This window comes from Chionomys nivalis, chromosome 23 (genome assembly GCF_950005125.1).
Source record: "Chionomys nivalis chromosome 23, mChiNiv1.1, whole genome shotgun sequence".
NCBI lineage: Eukaryota > Metazoa > Chordata > Mammalia > Rodentia > Cricetidae > Chionomys > Chionomys nivalis.
Window position 1 is genome coordinate 28,428,467 of NC_080108.1, and position 17,006 is coordinate 28,445,472.

General features: G+C 45.1%; 1 pseudogene; it reads right to left on the reverse strand.

Moving 5' to 3' along the window:
* Positions 1 to 1,290: 1,290 nt before the first annotated feature.
* On the reverse strand, positions 1,291 to 3,222 carry LOC130865571 (protein NipSnap homolog 3B-like; annotated as a pseudogene).
* Between the last annotated feature and the right edge of the window lie 13,784 nt (positions 3,223 to 17,006).

Below are 17,006 nucleotides of genomic sequence, written 5' to 3' on the forward strand. Positions count from 1 at the left end.
CTCCCTATGTTGTCAGCGGCTCCTTGTTCCCCGAACCTTATTTATAACCCTAGTCCATCTTCTGTCCACATACTCTTGCCATTTGAAGGGTGTCGTATGAATGGAAATCTATTTGTGCAAAATCTTCAAAGTTCAAACTCTTGGTCAGGGATTTCACTGGCTTAGTTTTTAGTGAAGGAATTATGGTGGGTGTTGTCGAAGTGATGGGACCAAGTGTGGGAGGGAGAGATTAGAGGTGGTGCTGTGATCAGAAGTCCCAAGAGACATACCTTAGCCCCTTCCAAAGGCATTCTTTCAATTGTCAGCGCCTCTTGTTGGACTCTATCTCTGGAACCTGCTGGACTCCATCTTCTAACACTGAAATCCTCCACCAAGAGCCTAACATGTGGATTTTGGGGAGACAAACCATGCTAAAACCTGGCACTTCCCAGTCAGAGTTAGCTGGTCTCTGAGCTGACTGTCCACTGAGGTGTGGAACCTGGACTTGATCATCACTCCAACTCATTGTAACCCATTTTCAAGAAAGGTCCAAAGGCAGAATCTGAGGGATGTCCCTGTATAGGTACTCCAGACACCCTTATGCCTAACAGCAAGGCCACTGACACTTCCAGGCAGCATCCTTGAGCTGCTCTGGGGTGGGCCTGGCATACATGTCAGGTAAGTTCTGTTGACTTTCAAGCTGGGCTCACATAGGAATTATTTAGGTCTTTCAGAAAAGTTTTTGAGAGATGATAGATTTTTGTTTGATATGCTACATAAACCACACTAAAATGCCTTTGCGTAAGTCAAAGGCAAGACTTTTAGATGCAGAGAATTCTAACTAAATTGAAACAGACAAGAACAAAACCAGACTGCAATTGCCTTGTTATCTTTAATGCAATCCTTGCAACAGGTTGTGAACACAAACTGAAATGGGTGATTTTGTTCTGCTATGAAATGACGTAGGGAATTCTTCTCTGGAAACATATTTGAGTAGCCAGTTATATGAATCTAAACATAAAAGCAACTTGTAGTAGGTTTGACCATTGTTAACTAATCCCAGTTTTATCTTTAGAAGGGGAAGCCGGGAAGCTACTAAACTGGAACCATTATTCTTCAAAAAGAGTGTGGTCACTTTGCTACAAGCCAGTGCTGCTTAAATTTGAAACATTTGCTTAGCCATTCATGATCTGAACTCTGGTGCATGCAACCAACTAAATCATAACATCTCCAATCATAGGACAGTCCTTTATTTTTTATTCCAGGCAAAAAAATTCAAAATCATTATTTGAATATAAGATATCAATTAGTCATAAAATCACAGAAGACAAGATATCATAGAAGAATAAAGTACCAGGGTCGTGGAGTAATGGCAACTCTTTCTCGTGTCTGGTAGACATGAAATGGCACGGGGAAGATGAACAGAAGTATTTCTAGAACTACTGGTAGCAAAGGACACAGGTAGCCTTGGGATGCAGAGGGCACAGTGAAGAAACTCACCACCTCCTTCAGGCAACAAAGGGAACGATTCTCTTGGGAGCAATGGGCCCCTGCTCTAGACACACCTCACTCACATCAGTGACTGGGATGCCCGATGTCGGGTCGGAACCTACTTCAGTGGTGAAAAGGAAGCTGGGATCAGGAACATATTCTGCTGAGACTCCAGGTAATTGACGCTTTCCCGAACAGCAGCCACGACTCTGGGATCCTCGCGAGACCAGTGTCTCCCAGCTGCCCGGCTGTCTGCACTCTCGTTCCACCAGAGAACATGAACTCTGTTGAGGGCTCCATACTCAGAGTGGAAAACGCCAACTAGTGTAGAGTAGCCCAGTTTCACATGGGCGTTTACTGCCCTTTTGAATGCGTTACCCCACAGTGCTGGGCCACCAGGCTTCATCCGAAAGGTAGCCAATTCCTAGACTCCTTCCTTTGGAGGTGTTCCTATTTTGCACCATGGTACCAGGTAGGTAATCTCAACCTCTTGCTCATCAACGAAAGCCAAATTTGGGATGAGGAATCGTTCTTGCCATTCCTTATCATTGGCCAAGGCTTTTCGAACTGCCGTTCGATGAGCAAAATTATCATACTTCCAAATATGGAATACTTTGTTCTGCCTCCGAATTCTACAAGCCAATAGCCAATCAATTCAGAGTGAGGTGTCCGAAGGTGAACATTTTCCTTAAAATTTTCCAGGAACTCATTCGTCTTTGAGGGCTTGAGAAAATAGGTACGGAATTCATACAATGTCCCATCGCTTTGCCTGGGGCCTGTAGCAAAAAGGTGAACACACCTGTGGTGCCAGCGCCCGCGGGGCCAGCACCTTCCTTAGGCAGCTTCGGAGCACGAGCACCTGGAGCGCGCCAGGTGCTGGGACTTAAGTTCGAGCTCCTGGCGAGCTGGGACTTAAGTTCTCCCCGCTTCCTCCAGTCTTGTTTGTGTAATTGAGACAGGGGCTATGTTGTCTGAGGTTTTCTGTCCCACCCAGTCCTTGTTCTGCCTGGTCCCCACAATTGTTAAGTCCCAAAGAAATCACACAGAGGTCTACATTAATCATAAACTGATTGGCCCATTAGCACAGGCATCTTATTAACTTATTAATATAAAACTTATGTTAACTCATTATTCATTATTCTAGCATATGTTAGCCACGTGGCTCAGTACCTTTTTTAGCCAGGCGGGTCACATCTTCCTTCTTCTGTGTATGGGCAGAACTGCAGAGGAATGGGCTTCCTCCTTCCCAGAATTCTCCTGTTCTCATTGACCCGCCTCTACTTCCTGTCTGGTTGTCCCACCTCTACTTCCCACCTGGCACTGGCCAATCAGCGTTTAATTAAAACATAATTGATAGAATACAGACAATTGTCCCACACCAGGGCTGCTGCTCAGTAGTTGTTTAGAAATAAGCTACCAGGCCTGCCCTGTCTTTATTTTCCCCAATGCCAGCAAAGGTCATTCTGTTTCTGTCGCAGACGGCACTGTTGGGACTCCTCAAATCCTCCCTCAGCATGTCCACAAGGCCCACAGGCCTGTTGAATGTGGGAGGTGCGTGAGTGAATCCAGTGCCTGACCTGTCTTAAGCCCAAACAGACGACCATGCTTAGGCCAGGCCTACACTTGCCCGCTTCTCATGGTATGGTAAGGATGCACAGCAAACTCTTCTCGCCTTTCCCTCCCTTACTCATGGTTCATTCTGCATTGGCATCCAGGCCTCCCCACTGCTCATCTGTCACTGACATGGTCCATGTTCCTGACCAGAAGCTGGATGTCTTGCTCCCATTTCCAGAAAATTCGTTAATACTTCTTGAAGGTCAGAATGGAAAAGAATAAGTATTTCCACTTTTATCCTCCACAAAATGTGAATGTTCTGTGGAGCGCCATCTCCTAAGTTCAAAGTCATTCCTTAAATCCTTGGTAGAGCAATGCAGCTACTAGCAAAAGTGTCTGCAGTGACAGCCAGGTTCTGCTTTGTCTTGGCCACTCACTGACTTTGTTGCCTGTCTTTCAGGGTGTGAAGATCAAGGCCACCACGATGCAGGCAGGTGTGCTGTGATCCTCACCTGTGTGAAACCCTGCACTACTGGCCTGAGCTGCAAGCAATAGCCACACAAGAAAGGGCTCAAACTTTTTTACTTTTTGAGAGGTGAGAAAAAAGGTGCAATAAAAACACGCGAATCAGCTGTCACCATGCTGCATGAGAACCACTGTCACATCCTCTTTCCCTGGGTAGGTAGATATTTATTCTTAATGGGGCTCTCTCTCTCCTTCCTTCCCTCCCTCTCTTCCTCTTTCCCTTTAGTTCTGGAATGTTCCTGTTCTGATGGCAGTGGTGAGGCACCTAGGAAAGAAATCTTTTACTTTTCTTTTCTATAGACAAGAGTCTCTTAATCCATGCTGATATGAAGTTGGCTATGTAGTACAGGTTAGACTCAATATTCCTTCCTCAGTCTCTCAGGTGCTGCGAGTAGAGGTAGAAGCCATTAAACCTGACTTTAGAAAAAAACTTTTTAATGCTCTGACACCAAACAAAAACAAATAGCAATAAACTTGAAAAATTGCAAGAGAGTTAATTGTTGTTAAAGAAGTTGTTTCTGCAGTCATCAAAAGTCTCCCAACCAAAACAACCAAACAACCAAACAACAAACAAAAAACCCCAGGACCAGATGGCTTCAGCTCAGAATTCTACAAGATTTTCAACAAAGAACTAATACCAATACCCCTCAAGTTGTTCCAAACAATAGAAACAGAAGGAACATTGCCAAATTCTTCTTATAGGGCCACAGTTATCCTGATACCCAAACCACATGAAGATGCAACAGGGAAAGAGAATTACAGACCAACCTCCCTCATGAACATTGTTGCAAAAATATTCAATAAAATACTGGCAAGCCGAATCCAAAAACAGATCAAAAAATCATCTACCATGATCAAGTCGGTTTCATCCCAGAGATGCAAGGATGGTTCAACATATGGAAATCTCTCAATATAATCCACCGTATAAACAAATAGAAAGATAAGAATCACATGATCCTCTCATTAGATGCTGGAAAAGCCTCAACAAAAATCTAACACCTTTTCATAGTAAAGGTTCTGGAGAGATCAGGGATACAAGAAACATACCTAAGCATAATAAAAGCAATATGCAGCAAGCCAACAGCCAACATCAAATTAAATCGTGAGAAACTCAAAGCAATTCCATTTAAATCAGGAACAATACAAAGCTGTCCACTCTCTTCAGATCTGTTCAGTATAGTATTGGAAGTTCTAGTTAAAACAATAAGGCAACAAAAGATCAAGGAGATACTAATTGGGAAGGAAGAAGTCACAAGTTCACTAATTGCAGATGATACAATAATATACATAAGTGACCTCAAAAATTCTACTAGGGAACTCCTATGACTGATAAACACCTTTAGTAATGTGGCTGGATAAAAGATTAACTAAAAAAAAATTAGCTCTCCTATTTACAAATGATAAGTGGGTTGAGAAAGAAATCAGAGAAACAACATCCTTTACAATAGCCACAAATAATATAAAATATCTCGGGGTAACTCTAGCCAAACAAGTGAAAGACCTATATGACAGGAACTTTAAGTTTTTGGAGAAAGACATTAGAGAAGATATCAGAAAATGCAAAGATCTCCCATGCTCACGGATTGGTAGGATTAATATAGGAAAAATGGCTATCCAATCTTACCAAAAGCAATCTACAGATTCAAAGCAACCCCTATCAAAATCCCAACTCAATCCTTCACAGACCTCAAAAGAATTATACTAAACTTCATATGGAAAAACAAAAAACCCAGGAAAGCCAAACCAATCCTGTATAATAAAGGAACTTCTGGAGGTATCACTAACCCTGACTTCAAGCTCCACTTTAGAGCTAAAGTAGTAAAAACATCACGGTACTGGCACAAAAACAGAAAGGTGGACCAATGGAATCAAATAGAAGACACTGACATAAATCCACATACCTATGAAAAAATTATTTTTGACAAAGAAACCAAGATTATATGGTGTAAAAAAGAAAACATATTTAACAAATGATGCTGGCATAACTGTATGTTAGCATGTAGAAGAAAGCAAATAGATCCATATTCATGGCCCTGCACAAAACTCAAGTCCAAGCAGATCAAAGACCTCAACATAAATTCAGTTACCCTGAAGCTGATAGAAGAGAAAGTAGGAAGTAGCCTTGAACCCATTGGCATAGTAGACAACTTTCTCAATATAACACGAGCAGCACAGACACTGAGAGCAACAATTAATATATGGGACCTCCTAAAACTAAAGTTTCTGTAGAGCAAAGGATACTGTCAATAAGACAAAATGGTAGCCTATAGAATGGAAAAAGATCTTTATCAACTCCACATCGACAGAAGGTTGATCTTTAAAATATTTTAAAAGTTCAAGAAATTAGACATCAAAATATCAAACAATCCAATTAAAAATAGGATACTGATCTAAACAGAGAATTCTCAACAGAAGAATCTCAAATGGCTGAGATACACTTAAAGAATTGTTCAACATCTTTTTGCTATCAGGGAAATGCAAATCAATATGACTCTGAGATACTATCTTATATCTGTCAGCATGGCTAAGATCAAAACACTAATGACAGCCTATGCTAGAGAGGACAGGAATGAGGGGAACACTCCTCCACTGCTGGTGGGAGTGCAAACTTGTACAGCCACTTTGCTGACAGTATGCTGTCCTAATTGGACAAGCAAGACATAAAAGAAAGTGACACCAACCTTTGTCAAGACAAGGATAGAAAGTCCTTCGGACTATCTTGCTTCACAGAAAAGTCTGTTGGATATGCTAGGCCTGTAGGCTGAAGATGGAAGCACCAGTGTTGCCGAGGAACTTTGGGTGACTGTCTGAGCAGTCAGCTGTTTTTGGCATTACTCACATTTTTGGAAGTTGCTTGCTGGCACATCCTGCTTACTCAGTTAATATTATTTCCTTGTTGGGTCTCTGAGGGAGTTGAAGACTAGATACAGTTTCCCTTTTTACCAGACACAGAAAAGCAAGTTATAATAGTAAATTAGGTACAAAAATTTGGACTCAATAAGATAGGATAGATTTGAGTATTTTCTCTGAATTTGTCAACTCTAAATGGACTATACATTGCTGATGTATTTATTGTCTGTATATATTTTATATAGTCATTGTACTTATTATATATAGTTTTTCTTATATTAGTTATAGCCTTCATTTTTAGACAAAAGGGGAAATATATTGATATTTTGTGTTTTAATAAATAAAGCTTGCCTAAAGATCAGAAGGGCAAAACTAAGCCACTAGAGTTCAGGCAGTGGTGGCTAACACCTTTGATCCCAGGATTTGGGAGACAGAGGGAGAAGGATCTCTGTGAGTTCAAGGCCACCCTGGACTACACAAGATTAACGTAGAAACAAATCCAGGTGGTGGCGGCTCACAACCCCAGTACTAGGGAGTCGTGTGCCTTTAATCCCAGCAGTAGAAGGAATATAAAATGGGAGGAGAGAGACTTAGTCTGCTTAGTCTGAGGTCATCCAGCCTAGGTAGAGCTAAAACTTCTGTAGTGGCTTGGCTGCTTTTCTTTTCCTGGTTTTTGGGTTGAACCCCAATATCTATCTCTGGGTTTTTATTATTCATGCTACAGTATGGTGGTTTATCAGAAAATGGGGAATCAATCTACCTCAGATCCCAGCTAGTATGTGTGAGCAGGTGGCCCAGACCCTGTGGCAGAATTATGGTATTTCATCTCCCCCAGTCTATGCTCACCAAATTATGGTATTTCATCTCCCTCAGTCTATGCTCACCGAATTATGGTATTTCATCTCCCCCAGTCTATGCTCACCAAATTATAGTATTTCATCTCCCTCAGTCTATGCTCACTGAATTATGGTATTTCATCTCCCCCAGTCTATGCTCACCGAATTATGGTATTTCATCTCCCCTAGTCTATGCTCACAGCCTTGGCAGTCCTGACAGGCAGATGTCGGGGAGGTCAACTTCATTGCAATTCCATGATGCAGCATCCTGGAAAGCCATCTGGGAAGGGAGGCGGTCTCACTGGACCATTTATAAAACAACCGACTGCTATTTCCTGGACTGGAAATCCATCAGAACGAACCCGTACCTTCTAATTTCAGCCTACAGTCCTGCTCCTTGCTCAGGGACATTTGGGACTGTACATCTCCCTGCTACTACAAAACAGAAACACATAATCCAGAAGGAAGCCTACGATGGTAGTTTATGGAAGAAGCAAGGCAGGTAGGTAGCCTGAATCCAGAGCGCATCTGCCCAGGTCATGAAACTGCTTTCCTTCTGCATCCATCAGCTTCCGGTTCACTTCTGATCTCCCCAGGTGATTGGTTTACAAAGAGAAGGGAGGTTTGGGTTGAGGCTGCAGTTCAGTGGCAAGAGCACTTGCTTAGCATGCATTAGGACCTAGGCTCAATCTCCAGTGCTTTCAAATAAAGAAACAAAGAAATAAAAGAGAAGAGAATATTTGGGCCGAGCTTTGGAGGCCACGGTCTCTCTGCAGTGTGGAGAGGAGTGTCATGGTGGGACTGTGTGGTTGGGACAGTTGCTCACCTCATGGTTGGAAAGACAGGTGACAGGAAGAGATTGTTATCCTTTCTGATGGTACCTCTAGGAATCCAGCTTCTTGCCCAATCTGATAGAGCAAGCTGTGGATGAAGCCCTTAACTTGCAGACATTCTGAGAGACACTCCAGGTCCAAATTACTGCACCCTCCATTTTGGAAGGGGTCACCTGTAATCCCCTGGACACCCCAGAAGCTTCAGCTGTGAGAAGGTGACATAAACACAGTAGTCATGGTCTGTAGGCTGGCCTTGGAAAGGAGATCTCTGTGGTGACTTGTAAGTCAAAGCCTCTGCCCATGCAAACATGGACTCTTTCTATACAAGCCCATAGAGTAACAAGGATGGCTAGTGACATCACAGAACAGGCTACCCATCTCTCTGCGTCTCAAGGGACTCCTCACACAGGGTTCTTTTTGATGAGTATAAACATGCCTCCAAATGTCTCAGGGTACCCGAGAGATCAATCTCTTTGATTTCCTATATGCACATCTGTCACTGTACCCCCTTGTCATTAATCTAACTCTATTCCAGTCATACAGATGCAGCTGGCCTGGTGAGTTTGGTTGCCTGTCTGCTATGCAGTCATGATTCCAGCGGGAAGACAATCGCCTGAAGGGTAAGGTTGTCCTGAAGGGTACAAGTCAGGGCTGGACTCAGTTGTCACTTCCCTCCCATGACATGAACACGACCACCATGGTCTGGGACAAGAGAGGATGGCCTGGTACGTAGTTCTCATTGCTGTTGTGCTGCACAAATGAGAGACTGTGCTTTCCTCTCCCTCATTAGGTCCCTCCTGGAATCTTCAAGCAGGAGGCTCTGGGATCTTACCAAGCCGAAAGCTGAGATTCTTGGGGACTTTGCAAGCCACTGAGTCAACACAAAACCATTCGTTACTCCACCGACTAAGGAACTGAATCTTTTTTTTTCTATTAAATTGTTCTATGAACTTTAATGGACTCCGTTATTCTTAATGTCCTTGCCACATAGAACCTGGACAATCTACAATAATGTCTTCATTTTGTTTTCCTGTTGCTGTGTAAGCACCCTGACAGACAGGAAGAAAAGGGTTATTCTGCCTCACTGCTCAAAGGGACAGTCTGTCGTGGCAGAAAAGCCAAGGCAGTAGGGGCTTGAACCACCTGATGACATTGTACCTGCAATAAAGCATAGAGAGCTGTGGATGCAAATGGACACTTAGCTCTCTCCCCCCATTCATAGAGTCCAGGTTTCCAGTCAGGGCCTTGTTCTGCTCACCGTGATGGGTCTTCCCCCCTCAGTGATTATATAAGCAGGGCAACTTCCTTTAGCCTGGTTGGTGCACATCTCCAGGTGATGCTGGAGAACTGAGTCTTTATTAAAGAGAAGGTGAAGGTGTAAGTCACAAACAATCCCACACCAGTTTGGAATTATGATTAATAGAATGATTATTTATTTAAGGGGGAAAAACTTACAGATCACCGCCCCAGACAACAGCCCTCTGCGCAATCAGGAAGAGATCCTGGTTGCTGGAAGCCAGCTGAGAAGTGGAGCCGAGCCGAAGCCAGAGAGTGAGCAGAGGGTAGTGGCAGCTCTTTTAAAGAGAGAGAGACCACGCCCCAATGGGCTGGTATCTCAGCAGCTATTGGCTGAAGGAGCAGAAGGAGCTCCCGCAACAAAAAGTTGTTTTATTTATTTATTTATTTTTTCAAAATAGGGCATAATGTGTTACCAGGGGCATCATGTGTGGAACCCAGGGCCCTCTTTTGGGAGGCTTCAGTGAAGTCTACGTCCCCACATAAAAGTTAACAGCATCCAATAAATGGCCTTTGAGGATGCTCAGTCTTCAGGGACAAAAGTCTGGATTCCTATGAGGAAAATGCCCAAGAAGAGCGAAGGAAACTTGAGTTAGCCACAGAGTAGGGACTTAGGGATGATTGCCAGGATCCAAGGAGTTGTAGAAGAGGCATATTTTCTTCCTTACTGTGTGTGTGCGTGTGTGTGTGCACGCGCACACACACACACACATGCACACATGTCTACAAATCTGTATCTCCATATCTGCGGGCTGAAAATTCAATCATACACTGAGCAAATATTCTGGAGAAGAAATATCCCCATGACCAGGCATTTTCTTGAGAGGCTAGTCTCTGAGCCTGGCAAGTATAACACTGACAACTAACATTCCTCTTGTGTCTAATGAGTTAAAGTCTGAAGGAGATGTACAGAGGCTCTCTGCAGACACTGTCACTTTAAGAAAGGCTGGGAGCATCTGTGGCTTGTGATATTTGTGGGGGGTGCTGGGACGAGTCCTTCTGACACGGGGACAACTGTACACTGTGCACACTGTGAGTGTGTGGCGGGGACACACACAGAGGGCTTGCTTCACTTTCTGTCACCGTTGTCATAGCAACGCTTCTTCCCTTACCAGCTGCAATTTGTTCCAGTTCGTTCCCTCCATATAGAAGAATCTTTCAGAGATTGTCAACAACTTGTGCTCAGATACCAGAGCCCAGCTCTGTGTCCTCTGGGCCTCTTAAGCCAGAACCCCAGCTGAGCAGGGCTCCCTCTGCCCTCTCCACAGGCCTGGACCCCACTCAGGAGAGCCCCCTCCTTTTGGCTTGTGCGCTGGAGACTGAACTGAGGGGCTTGCACACGTGCGGCAAGCGCTTCATCACTGAGCTACAGCTGTGAGAGGCAGCTGCCTCCCACAGACGGTCCTCTGTGATCTCGGTTCCCTATTTGTGCTTTTCGTCTTCCCATGTTGGCTTGTCTAGTTCTCCATTTTAAAATCCCTCTTTTAAAAATAACGGAGACATCCTTTTCTTTAACTGTTTATTTTTATTTATCAGTGTGTTCGTGCGGGAGGGGAGAGGTGTGTGTGTGTGCGCACACGTGTGTCGGCCAGGAGAGGGCATCCAATCCCCGGCTTTGGAGTTACAGGCAATTATGACGTAACCAACACAGGTGCTGGGAACTGAACTAAGTCCTCTGGGAGAGCACGCTTAACCTCTTACCCACTCAGCCATCTCTTGAACTCCCTGAGGCATCTTTGGTTTTCCAAATGATATACGTATTTCATGATTTCATGGCATGCTTAAGAACTTTATCAGTGTGTGTGTATATATATATTGTGTTACAGAATAGAAGTCGAGAGCCAGGGTTGGCTAGCTAGTGCCCTACCTTCATCCTGTTGTCTTTTAAGCACCTTTCTAAACTTCTCATGAAAAGTCAGCTTTCAACCTGAAGAACTAAGATGAGCCTTCTACCCCCTAGCCAGTTCCAAGGTCTCCTATGGGAGACCACCAGAGTCAGACACCATGGGAACTTACTGGCCTCAGCTGGACCCCTGGGGGTCTATAGGCTTTTGTCCCAGCAAACCCCACAGGCCAGTCTAGAGCTGTCTAAGATTCTCCCATTTGTGCTAAAGCTTGGCTCCTAGGAGTTGGATGAGGATTTGTGTGCCAGCTTCCCTGGACTGAGCATTCCTGCCAGTCCTGCCTCCTGTGGATCGGTATCCTGCAGAGAGTTTATGCCAGGCACATCTGGGTCCAGATCCTGACTATACAACTCGCTGTGCCAAACTCTACTGTCCTCATCTACAAGATGAGGCTTTTGACTTCTCCCTTCCAGGCTGTTGTATAGACTGGACTCCACATGAGAGGAATGTGCCATGCCCTGTGGAGCCATTCAGTGCAGGAGAGAGGTCAGCCTCTACCACTGTCCCCATACTGAGAGCAGGGCACAGCGTGCAGTGGGCACTGGATACATGGCTCTGTCTGAGTCTTGGCACAGTGCTGTCCTGAGAGAGACCCAGGACTCTGGACTCTTCCCAGGCAGGGAAAGACATTTCCTTAGTTCTTCTACATTTCAGGAAATCAGGAAAGCATAAATCAGTATCTGTCACACGGGCAGCTGTATCTTTTGCTCACCGTCACAGCCCCTGGTGATTACACGCCTAAGGGCTCCTCAGTTTTCATCCATGCAGGTAGCGTTCTGAGCGTTAGCAAAAAGGAAATCCTGGGATCATGGGGTTCGCATCCCATCCAAAGGGAAAAACACATTCCTCTCTAAACAAGGGCACACCCATGCCCACTTTAATCCTCCTCCTCTTAGGCCATAAAGACTGTTGAAACTATGATCACTATTGTTGTTGTGTGCACACTGGCATGCACGTGGAGCTCAGAGGACAACTCTGGAGTCGGTTCTCTCCTTCTGCCTTTATGTAGGTTCAAATTCAGGTAATTATTATGTTGTGAAGCGAGCACTTGTATCTGCTGAGTAATCTCGCTGGCTTCATAATGATTCCCTCTGATGGCATCTTATTGAGTACCTAGGACTTGGGGCGACTTAATAACTGGATCAACTCGCGCTTTACAAACGTGGTCATTTTATTGAGTCGGCATCAAAGCTCCTCTGTATCAAGTAACGGAGAAGCCACGTCACACGGGTTACAGTGCTATTTTTACTGAAAATAATCTTTCATAAAAGAAAGGAATGAAAGACTGTTCTTCTATAAAAAGTGCAGTAAGTCATTACAGGGAGTTTTCCAAAATGAAAGCAAGGTTTACTACATATTGCAAAAATCGCTTCGGGGCTTTAATACTTCACAAAGGAGCGACCTCATCACTTTAGACAGCGCTTACAATGGGTTTCTTCACCGACAATGGACCAGATGGAAGAGAAGATTTGTATGGAATTAGCATGAACACTCAATGTGTGGGCAGAAAGGATTTTTTGAACAACTTGGTCGAAACATGCTGATCTATGACCCATTTTTGCCTCAGCGTTTTCCTTTGTCCATGATAATAAAATAAATAGAAAGCAAAGCAGTCTATTTCATCCCCAAATCGGTCCAGAGAGAGAGAGAGAGAGAGAGAATTCATGATTGTGTGAGGCTAAATGCCCATTTAAAGGAACTAGGTAAGCACAGGCTGAGGAATTCTTTGTTATAATCAGCGTCAATGCTTCCAGTTACATGGGAGCCAGTTTGTCAAAAATGAGGGGGGATTGAATGGGGATGGAGTGCAGGCTCTGTCCATGAGGCAGTGATGGGTCACCAAGCTTAGTCCCTGCTTGGACTCAGTTGAGCCTGCTTTCTGCGCCAAGGTGGTCCTTTATTTGTGTCAATGGGGGCCCAGTGTCTGCCACCTGGGGTTGTGGCAGAGCTGAGCTCCATGGGCTGGATACTGGCTCCGTGGGAGGCAGGTTGGTCTCTGTGTGCTGGACTCTTAGACATGGCTGGTCTGTGTGGTATGCTCATGCCTATGCAATAGCTTAGCCACGGGTGAATGCTAACCCACTCTCATTGCCAAGCCATAATTCAAATTCTGATGTGCTCACATGGAGGCTGAGAGTTGGGCCGCCCCTGGGCACTTGCCAGGGTGAGCAGTGCCCTCTGGGAAGCTATGTCCCCTCTGAGTCCTGGCAGGAGCAGGGGCCCAAGTTGCTTGGGCAGCAGTGAAAGGAGTATCGCATATTTGGCAATTCGAGTATGGGCACACACGTGCAAGTACCCATTTGCACAGCTGGACAGATGCAGAAGGGATTTATAGGGGATATCACACCTGAGAGGAACCCTACAGTATAGCATCCAGAGAGATGGAAGCAACACGGCCTTTACAACAGGCCACGGGAGGATAACGGCCCAATGAGAAGCCTGTAACAGTGTTTTGCCAGTGATTCTTAGAGGAAAATGAATTCGGCCAAAGGACCAGGAAGTAAACAGTGTGGTTAGGTAGCTGCGAAAATACCTGAATAGGCTTTGGAGCAGCAGTCCCTTAGGTGGGTGAGGTCGAGTGCAGGATGTCTCCATTAGTGTCCTAGGCCCATGGAGGTGTGTGTGGCTTTCTGTCATTCCAGTGCACACCCAGTGTCAAACCCAGTGAATCCCACCACCGTCCCAAATCACCAGAGTGATCAGCTCCTTTCCTTTCGCTGCCCCGCATTTTGGTAACTGGAGAACGAATCCTTCATCTGGGCTCGGACACCTGTGCCACTGTGTCTGGTACAGGAAGGACAGATGGATACCTAGGAACCGATTAGAAAGGCTCCTTTGGAATGGTTGGCGTCTCCAATGACATTATAGCCAGTATGATGGAACTCTCCGTAGCGCATCTCATTCTATGAGCTACCCGCTCTGGACCATTTTTACCTCTGCTTGACTCAAAATGCCCCCTGCAAACAGCAGAGCCCCACTGTGAGGAAAGGCTTGGCTACAGGGCCCACTCTGAGACGGACGGTGACCACTGCTGTTATCAATGATAAGCTGCCATATCTAGTCACTTGATACCTCTAGTCCTGATGACCCAGACCACTTAACCAGCTCCCAGTTTTTATATGTAATGGTAGCAGAAAAATCAGGACTTGATGAAGAATGAAACTGACATTTTGTGGTGTATCAAATGAGTGATCTCATTTCTTTTCTTCAACCAGTATTTATCCAGTGCCTAGTGTGTGTCAGGCACCCCTGAAGGCACCAGGACACAGCAGTGAACAAGATATATGGGAAGTCCTGCCCGCATGGAGCTTACATTCTATGGGAACCTGGGGGCTGTGGCATACCGAATGAATGAGTAGTTGATCAGGGGCTACGAGAGGAAGCTGAACACGGTAGGGAGGGTGGGACATATCAGCTTCCTACATAGCCGAGTTGGAGGAGGCCTTGCTGAAGGGCGGCGGTGAAGTGAGGAAGAATAGGCAGTGAAGAACAGAAGGAACAACATATACAAAGGCCCTGAGGCCAGAGGCTGCCTGGTAACCAGATGACCCCCGTCTCTGGTCAAGAACATACTGGGCCAGGGCAGGCTTTGTAAAATCTTGGCTCTTACTATGTCATGGAAATTGTGTTCTCCTGGGAAGCTATCCTTCAGAATGTGGAGACACAGTGTGAAATGGCTGATTTCACTGCTTTGGTTTTGAGCAGATTCCATTAAAACTAACTGATATTCCTCACCTGATGTTAAGCAGAATATACACGTATATTCATATATATATATATATATATATATATATATATATATATATATACATGTATATGCACACACACTTCTGTGAGATATTCTCTGGAGGAATAACACACAGCAGTGTGCATCATTTCATTTAAACATAATTAGGGTGAATTATTCTGCATTATTAGAAAGGGCCATATGGCTAGCATGTTTGGGGATGATGGCTTCTGAGTGTGTCCTGTAATTACATGTTCCACACCCATACAGACCATGCACCCCTGCAGATCCTCAGGCATCTCTGTAGGGTGCCTCTCTCACTCTTCTCTGTGTGGCAGTGGAGCGGGAGGAGGGCTGGCTCTTTGGGGAAATCAACAGCCTGTGTGCTGCTGATATACCTCACCCCATGCTGGAAACTCTCAGATGATCTGGTCTGCTGTTGGGAGTTGTCCCGAGAATCCTGGTCTTCCTTAGAGACTTTCTTCACAGAGGAGGTCTGGGGTGGGCCACTCCCAGCATCCCTGTGGTGTACAGAGCCTCTATGATGAACTACCTGGCCCCAGCCCTGTGAGAGCAACGGTAACTCTTCAGAACCAGGCTTTAGGCCAACAGAACCAGTGCTGCCCCATAGGCCTGGCCAATAGGGAGGATCTGAAGGCAGCAAGAAGGAAGTGGGGTGTCTCTGCCCTGAAGACCTCCATCCACATGGATTGGCAAAGAGAGGCAGGGTGCTCAGAGGTCTGGAGAGCTGCTATGTAAGGTTTTTGGGAAGGGACTGCCCGTTTCCTGGGCCAGGAGTACTGGCCACCTCCGGATTTCTCACAAGTGCTTCTCTTCAAAGGACAAGAGCAGGAGCCTCCAAGAGCTGGAACCTGGGCCACTCTTCTGTCTCACGTGGGTTAAGGCCAGAGCTAGCTCACTCAGTTACCAAAATACTTTCTCCTTATTAGAAGCCTTGGAAGAAAAGAAGATGGAGGAACTCATGTGCAAAGTCCTTCCTATGACCAGGGTCAAACAGCATGTCACAAAGAAACCTCAAACATGAGGAAGGTGCCCTTAGCTTTACTCCAAGCCTTGAAATAAACAATGGAGACCCACACAGTGCAAATGTCACTCTCTCCTTTTTCTGTCTTTCACAAATTTCCCAGCACCAATGTCTACAACCCTGCCCACCTTCTTGTTATTCTTTTTCAATCAATGTGGAATATATTTTGATGGGAAAGGTCTGGTTTTACAGTTAGAAGAGTTTGCAAAATAAACTTACAGATGCTAGGGAGGGCCTTGCTACAGCTGGCTCTGCCCAGAGCCTTGGGGCATGTACTGACTTCATGGGGGACTCCACACCCTGAGGCCTGCGCTGGGGTGGCTCTTTCATCTTCTGTTATAGTGAGATACTCATGGCAATAAGGTAGCAGAATTTGTAAGTTATTTTGGATACTATTAAATTTGGAAAACAATAGGTTCAAATGGCACTGGGTACTAACAGGTAACGAAGGGGACACTGTAACTTAGGGACAAATTTTTCATCGATAAGAAAGATGTAGCACCATGAACCCGTACACAGAAGAAAACAAACTAAGAGCTCAGTCAAGACGGAGAAGACATTTACATGGTCCCAGGGTCAAAGGGTCCGCACAAAGGCCCTGAGACTCCACTACCCCACAGTGCAGCCCCGCCCACCCTGATTCACTCTTCCAAGGGACGACCCTGTGAAAAGAAGGGTGCAAGGCATCGCTCTGTGGCACGTCTGAGAGTCATATAAAAATAACTCGTATAGTGCAGTTTAAAGTTGGCCTATAAAACTTGAACGCAACAGTGCATAAAGTCTATAAACAGAATACACTGAAAAACTACTTCCCTTGCCAAAGTAATAAAATCATCCCTAGGCAATGCCTGGGAAGGAAATGTGAACCTCTGAAATAATCTCCACAGGGCTTAGAAATATCAGTTCTTCTGGACATTTACTGTTGCTTAGAGACACCCATCTCTCTCGGAAAGTCTGGCCAGATTA